The sequence below is a fragment of the Salvia miltiorrhiza genome, chromosome 4 (genome assembly GCF_028751815.1).
Source record: "Salvia miltiorrhiza cultivar Shanhuang (shh) chromosome 4, IMPLAD_Smil_shh, whole genome shotgun sequence".
Lineage (NCBI taxonomy): Eukaryota > Viridiplantae > Streptophyta > Magnoliopsida > Lamiales > Lamiaceae > Salvia > Salvia miltiorrhiza.
This window is the reverse complement of record NC_080390.1, coordinates 2626850-2642326: the sequence shown is the minus strand read 5'-3', so window position 1 is coordinate 2642326 and position 15477 is coordinate 2626850. Positions and strand designations below refer to the sequence as shown.

General features: G+C 36.9%; 2 long non-coding RNA genes across 2 annotated transcripts; both read left to right on the top strand.

Annotated features, from left to right (window-relative positions):
- Nucleotides 1–3781: 3781 nt before the first annotated feature.
- Nucleotides 3782–6577, top strand: LOC131022276 (uncharacterized). Its single transcript, XR_009101208.1, has 4 exons — nt 3782–3961; nt 4059–4124; nt 5638–5716; nt 6313–6577. It is a non-coding gene; the product is annotated as an uncharacterized LOC131022276 (long non-coding RNA).
- Nucleotides 6578–7968: 1391 nt separating this feature from the next.
- On the top strand, nt 7969–10764 carry LOC131022203 (uncharacterized). The gene is made up of 4 exons (XR_009101180.1): nt 7969–8148; nt 8246–8311; nt 9825–9903; nt 10500–10764. It is a non-coding gene; the product is annotated as an uncharacterized LOC131022203 (long non-coding RNA).
- The last annotated feature ends 4713 nt before the right edge of the window (nt 10765–15477 follow it).

Sequence of the window (15477 nt, the reverse complement as noted above, 5' to 3'; positions counted from 1 at the left end):
TGATCCTAGGGTAGTAAATTCATTAACTAAATCTATGCAATAAATCTATTAATCCTATGTACCAGTTTAATCCAGCTATGATGAGAGATCACAAAACTATTCACAAGCTTCTCTAACGAACACCTATGAAAGTAGATTAATTTACCCCCCTTCACATTCAAGACTCCAAGGAATAAATTAACTCCCAAGCGTACACAAAGAATAGCTCCCTATAGTTTCACCTATCGCATTCAAGACTCAAGGCTACTACTATAACATGCATTCCTGAATCGGCTAAACAATTATCACATTCAAGACTCAAACTGAATAGCTAGACATGTAAATTATTGGCCAAATAATTCACAAGAAATTAAGCACCAGGAATCACGAATCATAAACTGGAAGGCACAAAGGTATTAACAAATAAATCACATAAATTCAATCAACTATTTACAAACCCTAGAATCAGCTAAAGGAAACTAGCCAGACATAATAAAATAAAACATAAACATAATTAAAAAGAAAGCAATTATAAAAACTAAAATAAATAAAAACTAAATGAAAACGATTGTAGCGACTTGAATCTTCAATCTCGATCTAAGCCTTGAAAACTGGAAAGCTAAAATATTCTAAAACTATAAAACTGAAATATGAATATTGGGGTCAGGGTCCTGAATAGGTCAAAAGAGAACCTATTTATAGTTTTCAGATTTCCTTCGGATCACCATGAAAGTTGCCATGCAAAGTAGAATTCTAAAGGAAATAGAATCGTGTAAAATAAGGCAACTCTCCAGCTGGATGCGCGCTCCGGAAAATACTCCTACTCTCGCCGAATTCGCAACTCTCGCCAGAGGATTTGTGATTTCTCTGGTTTCTCAATTCCGCTGTAATGGCTTCTCTCTCCTCTGCTCTGCCTTATTTCTCTGCTCTGACTCTCACTTGGCTGCTCTGATATCTTGACTCCTCTGGTGATGACTTCGCTACACTGGCTTCTTGATTTCGCTGACTCCAGAGAAATGGTGATTTCTCTGGCGATTGATTCCGCCGCACTGGAGACTTGAGGTCTTTGATTTCTCTGACTCCAGAGGAATGATGATTTCTCTGCTCTGGAGACTTCGGTTCCTCTGCTCTGGAGACCAGAACACCTAGAAAATGCCAAATTCATCCAAAATTCTCCAAAACTGCATTCTTCCATCTCGAAAGCCTAAATCTCCTGCAAAGCATAAAATACACCATAAACGCACCAATTTCCAGAAGATTATCTTAAAACATGCACATACAAACCCTTAAAAATATAGTAAATTAAGCATAAATCATCTCTCTCGATTCTCTCTCTCCCCCAACAGTTTTTCTTCAAAAAATTTTTTTAATAATTTCCCTTCTATAAATACCTCTCATTCACTTCTTCAATCACACAAAAAAAATTCTCTCTAAGTTTTATGTAATTTTTAGGATTTTAAAATTAATGCAATTTAATTTTGAAGTAAATTGTGTTATTTAAATTTGTGCAATTAAAATCAAATGAAAAATATAAAAATCAAAACTAAAAAGATCAAGTCAATTATCGTGTCATCTCACTGCAGCCTCCTTGACCCAATGTGATCCCCCTTCTATCAGGTCACCTATTAGGTCATCCCCACTGCTGATGCTCTAAAACTTGAAAACGATTTTAAAATTGAAGGAACAATTATCACTCAAAATCATTACGAGGGTGGAATTCTTCATCAAAATACGCATTGAAAAAGTTAGAAATTAAGAGCTGTGGGTCACATTGTTATCAGTTTGACACTAGCCTATCTAGTTTGAGGTGTTATTGGATACACCCGAGTGTATCGTACATCTGAATTGATCCGTATCCAGATCCCAACTCGCATTCTAATTCAAATTCACATTCTGATTCAAATCGTGTAAATGACACTATTCGGTTATACAAATGACATTGCATGTAATTAATTAACATTATTCTGTTATACAAATGACACTGCGTATAAATGACACTATAATATTGTAAATGACACTATTAAGAAATATAAAGGACACTTCCTGTAATTGACACTACAAGATTGTAAATGACACTATAATATTTTAAATAACACTATAAGATTGAAAATGACACTATATAACATTTTAAAATGTTACAATGTCATTTATATAATTGAATAATGTCAAGGGCAAAGGTGCAAATAGGTCCCTGAACTCGACCCCCCTAGAGCGTTTACCCCCCACACTCGACCCAGGCGCAAAAACCTCCCCCAAAGTCCATGAAAATTATGCAACTTAATCCACGAACTAACGACCTGCTTCACGCCGTTTCTTCATTATATATATATATATTTTCTTTTAATTTCAAATGGGCCCCACCCCAATGTTAGCTCTCTCTCTCTCCCCCCATTTCTTCCTCCCACCGCCAACTCCTTCGGCGAGGAGTGTTGCCGCCGCCCTCTTTCTCTCTTGACCGCAATAAACCAACTCACACATTCATTCAATATTCAGTAATCTATTTTCAAGAACCTTGTGTAGATTATAGAGGATCTTGAGACATAAAACAATTTGATTTTGAGTATATGTATATAATCACATACATATACACAGAGAGGCACATTTTTTCTGCAAATTGAGCTAATTAAAGAAAGGTATAAAAAAAGCTATCTATGTACTGTGTGTGTGCGCGCATGAGTGTTGGGGGTGGTCCGGCTGGTTTTATGAAGGCGGCAGGACCGATAGCGGCGATGGCAGCCTGAGGCTCCTGCTGTCCGCGGTCGAGAGAGAAAGAGAGTGTGGGTCCGCTGTTGTTCAGCCGAAAGGGAGGATGGAGGCTGCAGATGTCGGTGAAGAACCACCCATTTTTCAACGCCTTGACAGTGGCGATAGCGTCTTTGAGGTAGCCGGCGTCACGCAGCCGTCGCTGAGCACCACCTTCCTCTTCCTCTTCCTCCTCCTCCTCCTCCGACCACCACCACCACCACCTCCATTCCGCCAACAACCTCCATTCCTCTGCGGCGCCGGCGAACCTCGGCGCGGTGGCTCCCGCACGAACCCGCGTCGCCGGCAGATGTGACGGTGTAGAGGAGCTAGTTGTCGGAGAGAACCGCGTCTCCGCGCTTCTTGGATGGAGAAGCTAATGGGGCGGCGGGGGGTGGAGGAGTAGGATGGAGAAGCTATTTGGGCGGCAGGGGACGGAGGAACGGCGGACCTGCTTCTCCCAGGCGGCGCCGCTGCCTTAGAAGGCGGAGGAATGGAGGTGGTGGTGGTGGTGGTCGGAGGAGGAGGAAGAGGAAAGGGAAGAGGGGAAAGTAGTTGATTTATTTAAGGTGGGACCCACTACAAAATAAATGAAAAAAATAAAAAATTCAAGGGAACGGCGTTAGGAGTCCGTTTTCTTCGTGGGTTAAGTTGCATATTTTTCATGGACTATGGGGGAGGTTTTTGCGCCTGGGTCGAGTGTGGGGGGGTAAACGCTCTAGGGGGGTCGAGTTCATGTAACACCCCGCCCATTTATATTAAGTTTAGAATTTAATTTAAACTTAGATTTAAGATGATTCACGCCGGATAAAAGAAAATGAATTTATTTTTAATTCCAACAAAAATGATTTAAAAAAAAACATTTGTAAATTTAGTTATTAAATTTATATGCATTACATATTTATTTAATTTAACATTTAGCATCTACACGAGTTATTTATTTAAGCGAACACTGAATGATTATTACAGTTTTCATTATATTTTATTTATTTCTTTTCCACTCACACTTTACACTACACTACACGATATATTTTTTTTTCCCCACCAATTTCACCCACTCTTCCACTCACACTTATAAGCTGACCCACTCTTCCACCCACACTTATAAACTGATTTCACCTATAAAAGCCTCCATCCTTTAACGCCTATTCATCCCAAAATCAATTCTTCTCATTGAGCTTTCTACTTAATTCAGTTTCCCAATCTTGAGCTTCTTCTCAATCATATTCTACAGCAGCTGGTAAAGAAATTCCTCCTACTTTCATTCTTATTCTCCATTCCTACTTTGACGTTACTTTGACGAAGCTTCTAACTATAATCTGTATTCTTTTCTGCAGAACAATAGAATAATCTCATAATAATTTCATAAAACAAAGGATCGCCTTTTACTCAACCATCGACTGGTAAACCCAAATCTTTCATGGTTATATCAAACACATCGACTGGTAAACCCAAATCTTTCATGGTTATATCAAACACAGCATAAACACCTATTTCACAGACAGTAAATTGGCATACATATATACACAGATAATCATCCTTCATACCAGAGACTTATACGGACTCTTATTAACCGATCGATTAAACAAGAAAATAGAAGAAACAAACAGAATGATACATATGCATATACAGAACAATCTGCATAATTTCTTTATTTTATATTTTTGAATGAAAGAGTCAACTTTCCATTGATTTGAGTGTTGGTGTAGCGTGAGTTCAGTTGGGGCAACGTTTTTGACGGCCATAGGCTGTCCGGAAAGGGGGGAGAGAAGAAGGCGGCGACGCCGCCGCTGTAGACGACTGTGGTCGGCGGCGGTGGTTTCCCTGCTGCTGGCACGCTGTCTGTGAGAGGAGGAGCTACGGCACGGCGGCTCTCCCCGCTGCTGTCGGGCCGAGGATCGAGAGAGAGAGAGGGTGAGAAGGGCGACGGTGGTTAGTTTCCGCTGCTGCGGCGGCCGGAAATAAGCCAAGAGAGAGAGAGACTCGAGGGAGATGGCAAGGCACGGCGGCAGCCCGTCTCATTTGCTGCCGTTGTCAGCCAGTTTGAGTGAAGGGGGGGGGAAGTCCAAGCGGACGCCGGAGTTCCAGGAGAGAGAAGCGGCTGCCTCGCCGGAAGGAGGAGCGGCTGCCTCGCCGGTTTGATGAGTGAGGATGAGGGAGAAGGGGGTGGTGGCGTGAACCGCGAGAGAGAGAGGGGGACAGAGCCTTGGGAGAGAGAGGTTGAGATATGTGATAGTGTGTGTGTGCGGCTGAAGAGGGAGATAAGAGGATGGAGGTGTTGGGCTAGGGTGAGGGTTGGGCTTTGGGGTTGGGCTTGGTTGGGGAGTGGGCTTGGGTGTTGGGCCGGGGTTTAATTAAGTTTTGGGCTGCGAAATTTTATTATCAGTTGGGCCGGTTTTTATTTTATTAACAATTGGGCCTTTATTTTATTTATCAGTTGGGCTGATTAGTTTAATTCAGCTGGATCTTATTTTAAATATCATTTGGGTCAGTTATTATTTTAAACTTTGGGCTGTCTTGATTAATTTAATTAATTAATTGGGCTACCCTATTATAATTAATTGAACTATTAATTAGTTTGATTAATTATTTTCAAAGACTAGTTTTCATAATAATATTATATTATTATTATGTGCATATTTTAAGTAAATTACTTATTATATGCTAAGCATGATATGATTTGCATTATATTTTGCAATAGAAATATTTATAATCTAATTGGTTTTATTTATAATTCCAATTATTAAAGAAAGATGAGTAAGAATATTGTTGGTGTTCTTAACTCAAGAAAAATATTTTCAATTATTTATTCATTGAATTTTGAAAACCCGGCTAAGTGAATCATAGAATATTAAGCACTACACCATGACTTAAGATTAGCTTCACGAGACCTATTAAGAATAGAATTTCTTGTAGGCTTTGTGACCAGGGGGATTAGCGCTGCTTTCCCAAGACAGGTTTTTATGTGTATGATCTTCAGGCTTTGCCTATCCAGGTGGGCTTACTTTCCAAATGTACAAAGTATGATTGAGTTATTAAGCTCTAAATGTTTCAATGAAATGCAAATTGTTTATTTATTGTAATGAAAACTGTTTATCCAATAAAATGTTTATGTGCACTCTGCTCTGTTTAAGGCTCGCATAAGTTAATCGATCGAGGTTCTCTTATGACCTAACACGTTATTTGAGAATTGTGTACACCTATTAGCTGACTCGGTGGGTTGATCTCCATTCGGGCACTAATCATGTATGAGGCGTTATAAGGGTGCTCGACGGGATGTGTTCCGGAGCATTGGGTCCCAAATGGGAACTTGACTGGGTTACGCCCTCAGTTCAAGTAAAGCGGGAGATATGGATCCGTCGGTGGCTAAAAGGTCCGGGATCACAGCGAGTAACAGAAAGGGAGTGTGACATGTGCGCACAAATGAAAAATGTTTTAACATGCTTAGAAGTTATTTCATTTTAAAACCTTCTAAGTCATGTCAAGTATAATTGGATAAACTGCTCTTACGAAAATATGAAATGTTTATGAAAATGCATGCCCACTAAGTACATTAGTACTTAGCCCAAAAATACTTTCAAATGTTTTCAGGTTGGCTGGCTGGTGCTGACGGGACGGAGCTGAGGCTAGAGTTAAAATTCATATGTTAGACTTCCGCTGTAGCAATTACTCTTATACATCTTTTGTTTTCTCAACTTAAGATGACTTCATGTCGAGCTTAAATTTGAAATTCTACTTTTATGCTAATGAATGTTGGTTGTCAGAAACATGAAACAAAACTTGTGATCCAAAGGGGCATAGCCCGACTTTCTATCCTATTTCGGGTTTTTACAAGGTTGTTCCTTGTTTATTTCTATGAATTAGTTGCACCTCGATTATATTTATTCATTCAAGAATTGGGGTGTGACAGAATGGTATCAGAGCATGAGTTTTCTTTCATGTCTCTGATAACCATAAGTTTTTGATGTCGAGTCTAGAATAGTATCTCTAGACTTCTAAGAATTTCAGTAGCCCTCAGCTCGCCGTCACACTGCCGCAACTAAGGTATGATAATAGTTTCAAAAATATATATGTATATTCAAAGTATTAAAATTTTCAAGAAAATGTGCGCCTTATATTTATGATGTTATGTGAATGCAAATTATCCTTCATGTTGTTATTTTGGGTCTCTGACTCATATAACTAAGCTCAATGTCGTGTTTGGGACTACCCGAACCCATAACGACTCAATGAATGTATTTCGTGTTTGGGACAACCCGAGCCCTTAACGAATCAATGTATGTATGTATGTATGGTCGAGTTAGATTCCTTGAATCTTTCCGGCATAAGCAAAGTTTTTCATGAAAGGGACATTTAATGTCCATATGACTCAAAATTTCAAAGAAAGCAAATATATGTATGTATGTATGTATGAATGATGAGAAAGTTTTATGTTATCATTTTAGGTTCACTGCCTATATGATTAGAATGATGGGTTCTTTTACAAATCGTTTGAGAACTACCCAAGAATGTCTTACGAATGTTAGTCGTGATAACACCGCTAGAACGACATAGAATGGACCTATATGATACCAAAGATTTATGATTGAAGTATTTAGTAGTAAGTGCTTTAAGTTAAAAGTTGAATTAGAGCCTTATAAGAGATAAGAAGTTGACATGATTGGGGGCGAAGCTCCCATTTGACTGAGTGATTCGTTTTGTTGGGTCTGGCCAGCCCACATAACTAAGATCTCGGTGATTGTCAATTAAGATTTTTACTTTGAGTAGAGTTTCATCCTAATGTATAGACTCACACTATGTAGTTGTCACAATAAGATCTTATTTTATCACGATAAGCACAACAATGACTAGAATGACTAGTATCACAAGCTAGAATACCAGATATGCAATTTCGAGGACGAAATTTTTATAAGGAGTGAGGAATGTAACACCCCGCCCATTTATATTAAGTTTAGAATTTAATTTAAACTTAGATTTAAGATGATTCACGCCGGATAAAAGAAAATGAATTTATTTTTAATTCCAACAAAAATGATTTACAAAAAAACATTTGTAAATTTAGTTATTAAATTTATATGCATTACATATTTATTTAATTTAACATTTAGCATCTACACGAGTTATTTATTTAAGCGAACACTGAATGATTATTACAGTTTTCATTATATTTTATTTATTTCTTTTCCACTCACACTTTACACTACACTACACGATATATTTTTTTTTCCCCACCAATTTCACCCACTCTTCCACTCACACTTATAAGCTGACCCACTCTTCCACCCACACTTATAAACTGATTTCACCTATAAAAGCCTCCATCCTTTAACGCCTATTCATCCCAAAATCAATTCTTCTCATTGAGCTTTCTACTTAATTCAGTTTCCCAATCTTGAGCTTCTTCTCAATCATATTCTACAGCAGCTGGTAAAGAAATTCCTCCTACTTTCATTCTTATTCTCCATTCCTACTTTGACGTTACTTTGACGAAGCTTCTAACTATAATCTGTATTCTTTTCTGCAGAACAATAGAATAATCTCATAATAATTTCATAAAACAAAGGATCGCCTTTTACTCAACCATCGACTGGTAAACCCAAATCTTTCATGGTTATATCAAACACATCGACTGGTAAACCCAAATCTTTCATGGTTATATCAAACACAGCATAAACACCTATTTCACAGACAGTAAATTGGCATACATATATACACAGATAATCATCCTTCATACCAGAGACTTATACGGACTCTTATTAACCGATCGATTAAACAAGAAAATAGAAGAAACAAACAGAATGATACATATGCATATACAGAACAATCTGCATAATTTCTTTATTTTATATTTTTGAATGAAAGAGTCAACTTTCCATTGATTTGAGTGTTGGTGTAGCGTGAGTTCAGTTGGGGCAACGTTTTTGACGGCCATAGGCTGTCCGGAAAGGGGGGAGAGAAGAAGGCGGCGACGCCGCCGCTGTAGACGACTGTGGTCGGCGGCGGTGGTTTCCCTGCTGCTGGCACGCTGTCTGTGAGAGGAGGAGCTACGGCACGGCGGCTCTCCCCGCTGCTGTCGGGCCGAGGATCGAGAGAGAGAGAGGGTGAGAAGGGCGACGGTGGTTAGTTTCCGCTGCTGCGGCGGCCGGAAATAAGCCAAGAGAGAGAGAGACTCGAGGGAGATGGCAAGGCACGGCGGCAGCCCGTCTCATTTGCTGCCGTTGTCAGCCAGTTTGAGTGAAGGGGGGGGGAAGTCCAAGCGGACGCCGGAGTTCCAGGAGAGAGAAGCGGCTGCCTCGCCGGAAGGAGGAGCGGCTGCCTCGCCGGTTTGATGAGTGAGGATGAGGGAGAAGGGGGTGGTGGCGTGAACCGCGAGAGAGAGAGGGGGACAGAGCCTTGGGAGAGAGAGGTTGAGATATGTGATAGTGTGTGTGTGCGGCTGAAGAGGGAGATAAGAGGATGGAGGTGTTGGGCTAGGGTGAGGGTTGGGCTTTGGGGTTGGGCTTGGTTGGGGAGTGGGCTTGGGTGTTGGGCCGGGGTTTAATTAAGTTTTGGGCTGCGAAATTTTATTATCAGTTGGGCCGGTTTTTATTTTATTAACAATTGGGCCTTTATTTTATTTATCAGTTGGGCTGATTAGTTTAATTCAGCTGGATCTTATTTTAAATATCATTTGGGTCAGTTATTATTTTAAACTTTGGGCTGTCTTGATTAATTTAATTAATTAATTGGGCTACCCTATTATAATTAATTGAACTATTAATTAGTTTGATTAATTATTTTCAAAGACTAGTTTTCATAATAATATTATATTATTATTATGTGCATATTTTAAGTAAATTACTTATTATATGCTAAGCATGATATGATTTGCATTATATTTTGCAATAGAAATATTTATGATCTAATTGGTTTTATTTATAATTCCAATTATTAAAGAAAGATGAGTAAGAATATTGTTGGTGTTCTTAACTCAAGAAAAATATTTTCAATTATTTATTCATTGAATTTTGAAAACCCGGCTAAGTGAATCATAGAATATTAAGCACTACACCATGACTTAAGATTAGCTTCACGAGACCTATTAAGAATAGAATTTCTTGTAGGCTTTGTGACCAGGGGGATTAGCGCTGCTTTCCCAAGACAGGTTTTTATGTGTATGATCTTCAGGCTTTGCCTATCCAGGTGGGCTTACTTTCCAAATGTACAAAGTATGATTGAGTTATTAAGCTCTAAATGTTTCAATGAAATGCAAATTGTTTATTTATTGTAATGAAAACTGTTTATCCAATAAAATGTTTATGTGCACTCTGCTCTGTTTAAGGCTCGCATAAGTTAATCGATCGAGGTTCTCTTATGACCTAACACGTTATTTGAGAATTGTGTACACCTATTAGCTGACTCGGTGGGTTGATCTCCATTCGGGCACTAATCATGTATGAGGCGTTATAAGGGTGCTCGACGGGATGTGTTCCGGAGCATTGGGTCCCAAATGGGAACTTGACTGGGTTACGCCCTCAGTTCAAGTAAAACGGGAGATATGGATCCGTCGGTGGCTAAAAGGTCCGGGATCACAGCGAGTAACAGAAAGGGAGTGTGACATGTGCGCACAAATGAAAAATGTTTTAACATGCTTAGAAGTTATTTCATTTTAAAACCTTCTAAGTCATGTCAAGTATAATTGGATAAACTGCTCTTACGAAAATATGAAATGTTTATGAAAATGCATGCCCACTAAGTACATTAGTACTTAGCCCAAAAATACTTTCAAATGTTTTCAGGTTGGCTGGCTGGTGCTGACGGGACGGAGCTGAGGCTAGAGTTAAAATTCATATGTTAGACTTCCGCTGTAGCAATTACTCTTATACATCTTTTGTTTTCTCAACTTAAGATGACTTCATGTCGAGCTTAAATTTGAAATTCTACTTTTATGCTAATGAATGTTGGTTGTCAGAAACATGAAACAAAACTTGTGATCCAAAGGGGCATAGCCCGACTTTCTATCCTATTTCGGGTTTTTACAAGGTTGTTCCTTGTTTATTTCTATGAATTAGTTGCACCTCGATTATATTTATTCATTCAAGAATTGGGGTGTGACAGTTCAGGGACTAATCTGCACCTTTGCCCTAATGTCAATTATAAACAGTTTCATTTGTATAACTGAATAGTGTCATTTTCACGATTTAGGTCAAGATGCGGGTTTGGATTAGCATGCGGGTCAAGATTTGGATACGGATCAACCCGGGTGTACTGGAGATTTTCTGATTTAATTTTTGTTTATTTATTTTCACGTGCATTTATATTTCTTATAATTGACTAATTTCGTTTCTGAATGAGTTAACGGTTAAATATTCGAATATACTCTAAATTTTCACATTCTTTTTTTGTGTCAATATATAAGAATACCCACTTTCATATAGCAAAAATAAATTTTACCCACTCAAATAGAAACTTGAAAAAATACCTACTTTTTATATTAAAAGACTAAATTACCCTTAAGATTAAAATTAAAAAAATACCCACTCTAAATCTTCTCTCACTCTGCAAAAAGCTCTCTCTCTCTACACTCTCTCTCTTTCTCTCTCTCCCCCCCCCTTCCCCTTTTTTTTTCTCTTCCGGCAGCGGATCGTCGTACTACGGCTGTGGCAGGAGATGAGGGCGGCGGCTGAGGCGCATTGCGGTGTGGCGCTCCTGCCGTGGATGAACGCGATCTCGATCTCCACCTCTACAGCGACGTTGTCGACGGCGCTGTCGTCGGAAGCAGATCTGCTGTAGCAGATAGAGATTCCGATCTAGTACGTGAGGAAAGCAGATCTGCTGCAGGCAGCAGTGAAGATGCTGCTGGCGGTTGTCGTGATGTCGAATCCGGCGATCTGTAAAACAGAATTTCAGATCTGGAGCTGCCCAGCCAAGTTCGTCGGAGAGAAGGCGGTGGACGACGACGAGCTCGAGTACTTAGGGTCTCCGGTTGATTAATCTCGGTCATTTATTCCTTTTTATCGAATTTTGTGATGTATTGTCTTCTCAAACTATTGGTTTGCTATTCTTACCCAAAAATCGGTAATTATAATATATGTATGTTGAGTATTTTATTCTTTGATTTGTTATATGGAATAATTTTTTCTATCCTCGTCTCCACTTTTCACTTTTACAAGAATCCCTCTGCAATTGATCAGGTTTGTTGCATTTAGACATTCTATACTTTCTTGATCATAGAATTTGTTTAACATTGTGATGTAAGGACTTTGGTTTTGTGTTGGAAATATGAAAATTTCGATTTTATGGTGATATATGTTGATGAAAATCGCGCAATTTTGTACAAATGTTCTTGAATTCATAACAGGTTTATGAATTCACAACTGAATTATCAGTGTTGGTTGTGAATTCACAATTGAAATAGTATTGGTTGTGAATTCACAATTTTAAATAATGTTGGTTGTGAATTCAAGTTTTATCGGTTGTGAATGCACAACTTGAAATATAACCAACACTTGTTATTCACAACCAATACGTGAATTTAGTTGTGAATTCGAGTTGAATTCACAACCAATAAACAATGGGTATTTGTAAAATTTTTATATGTAAGGGTAAAATAGTAAATATGGGTCTTTTTTAAAATTTTTATATTAGTGGGTAAAATTTATTTTTACTAGTATATAAAAGTGGCTATTTTCAAAATCCACCCTTCTTTTTTTTCAAAAAAATTATCTTCAATGCATGCTCGACTTCGATATACTAATACTCCATTTAACTACAAGAAATTTTATAAATATATGAATAAATCTTCGTGAAATTATTGTGGGAATCCTGCATCTGCATGCATAGCTGATAGCTACTCACTTGTAAGGAAAATATTATATGTCTTAGTTTACTATAATTGGTGGGATTATAGTAATTAGTCTTGACAAGGACTACAAACTACCATGATATATGAAACAATATATAAATGAGAAGAAAAATTTTCGACTTATATATTCACGTTTGGAGCTTTGAGGATATGACTATGAGTGTATAACCAAAATCATTGTAAAATATTTAATACCAAAAAAATTCATTATAAAGTATTTATTTGGTCACGCTTTATAGAAAATTTTAAAAATAGTTAGAAAAAGATGCACCGTTTTAGTAGGGATAAATCGTCGGTGGAATGCTGATTTTTTGTGTGTGTTTTGTTGCTCGTACCCGTCCCTGAAACAAGTTCATCTTTTTCCTTTTAGGGACGTCCCTCAAATAAGTTCATCTTTCTTTCTTTCCATTTTTGGACAACTACCCCACCATTAATAATACTTTATTTATTCTTACTTTTTACTTTTTCACCACTCCAATACTAATTATAACACTTTTTCACCTTTTCACATTTTCACCACTCTCAATATTAATTATAACATATTTTTATCCATTATCAATACACTTTATCACTTTTCCTTAAAACTCGTGTTGTCCCCAAAGAGGAATTTATTTTGGGGACGAAGGGAGTATATTTTATGTTTCTGGATTCATTAATTTATCAGGATTGATTATACATTTTTGTCAGCAAAGCACAAGTATTCCTCCTATTTAGAATATCGCTTAAATTTCATAATTTCAAAAACGTAACTCTAACCAATATTTGAAATTTCCAATTTAAAAATCAGGAATCAGTAGTTGTATGCAAGTGCATAGTTTATTTTGTACTTTTTCTTATAATCATGTACTATATTTTAAGGAAAAAATATACAAATATATATTTATATATATCATCACTAACCATTTTATTCCAAAAAAGTAACCTAAAAATTTATCAACATGGATATAAATCACATTATTGAGTAAATATTTCGGTGGTCGGTTGTTGAATTAATTGAATAATTGCTAACCACTCAATAATCTGTGACTTAGTAATTTAATCCAGATGTTATTGGAGCTCAGTGTGCTCACTAATCCTACCAAACCCAACTTTCAAATATATATGATTAGTTTCATTAATTTTCTTTGGTGAATTGTGACCTCAAATTGCTGGCCAACAACCCTATACAAATCACAGAAAATAATTTATTTCATAATTGAAACTATCAGAATTGGTATTCACCTAATTCAATTGGAGATAAAGTCAATTTTAGAGATGGCAAAATTCATCTGTTCAACGCCACCCTGTCACAACGAGATGATGATAAATAAAATTGAGTTGTGTGTATTGTTCTTGATGATTTTCCTTGATTTATAAAGCTATCTTCGTGTTTTAAAAAAAAATAAAAATTGAAGTTGTGTGTTGCCTTACGGGATAATGGTTAATATTCGAGGTTAAATGTCTCGAATTCGAATCTTCATAATATTATCTTAAAATTTAATAGTTAATTGACCAAAAAAAAAGAATGATAGAATTGAGTCGACCAAATTATCTACTTCTTTATTCTTAAAAAATAAAATATACTTCCTTCGTTTATTTATTAGAGTGACAATTACTTTATGTTGAAACCCGATGTGTCACATTCTTGGTGAACGAGGGGAATTATATATACACACAAAATTAGATATATTAGTTTTTAGTCAAATATCATTTTGTACCCAACTAATTAATTAATTTATTTATTAATCAAAAAAATGTAATGCTCGAGATTCTAAACATTATTTATTATTTATTATTTGTAGTCCAAAAAGAGATAACATCCACGCGAAGCAGCTGAAAGGTTAAAATCAGATTGATATAGGAGTTGAACAACCATATTTGATTATAAACATATTTGCTTTAAACTAATTAAGTTAGGTGAAAATTGGTTTCTTTATATTTTGATATTAGTCATAATCAGAATCAAAGCAGAAAGGGCTGTTATCTGCAGTTGTTTAAAAATGTGATGGGATCCAAAGAATTGTGTTATTTTCTTCCCAAGGAAACGTCATTTTACTAATTAATCTAATAGTCAGTGTTAAGTTTAGTTAAGATATTTTATAAGTTATTTCATGAGATGACAAATACTGAATGTTGTTCCAATATTGAACTAAAATATAATCACGGTGTGACTTGATTTAATTTTTATCAATATTGTCGAATACTTAATTAAATCTTTCAAATATTCAAAGTACAATTATGAGTAAACACATAAATAATAATTAAACTCCTGAAATATAATTATAAGAGCATCAACAGCGGGCCGGGCGTGACCTGATAGCTGATTTGATAGAGGGGGGACCACATTGGGTCAGTGAGACTGCAGTGGGATGACATGATAGCTGACCTGATCTTTTTAGTTTTGATCATTGTATTTTTCATTTATTTTTAATTGCAGAAATTTAAATAGAGAGAAATGTGGATCCATTTTTTCTTTATTTTTCATTTATTATTATTTTTCATTTAGGATTGTGTGGATCTATTTTTTCTTTTTTTTTGTGAGAGAAATAGAGAGAAGAAGAAGAATATGAGAAGTGAAGAAGAAGGAGAAAACGAGGAGATTTTATAGAAGAGAAAAAAAAAAGAATAAAAAAAATTAAAATCGGTCAAATGACCGAAAATTTGGAAAGAAACAAAAAAAATGGTCCAATCCAACGTCCAAATTTTTCAAAATTTGAATTTATTTATTTATTTATTTATTTTTAAATCGGCGTGTGCTTTGCACGCGCCCGCTGTTTCACCCATCGAGTCTGCCCCGTTCTAGCGGGTCCGCCTCGTGTCACCTGAGGCTGCAGTGGGCGACCCGATTTCGGGGGTGACTCGAGCCCCCCCTATTGGGTCCCCACTACGGATGCTCTGAAGTGTTTTAGAAACTTTAAGTGTTAAAAAAAAAT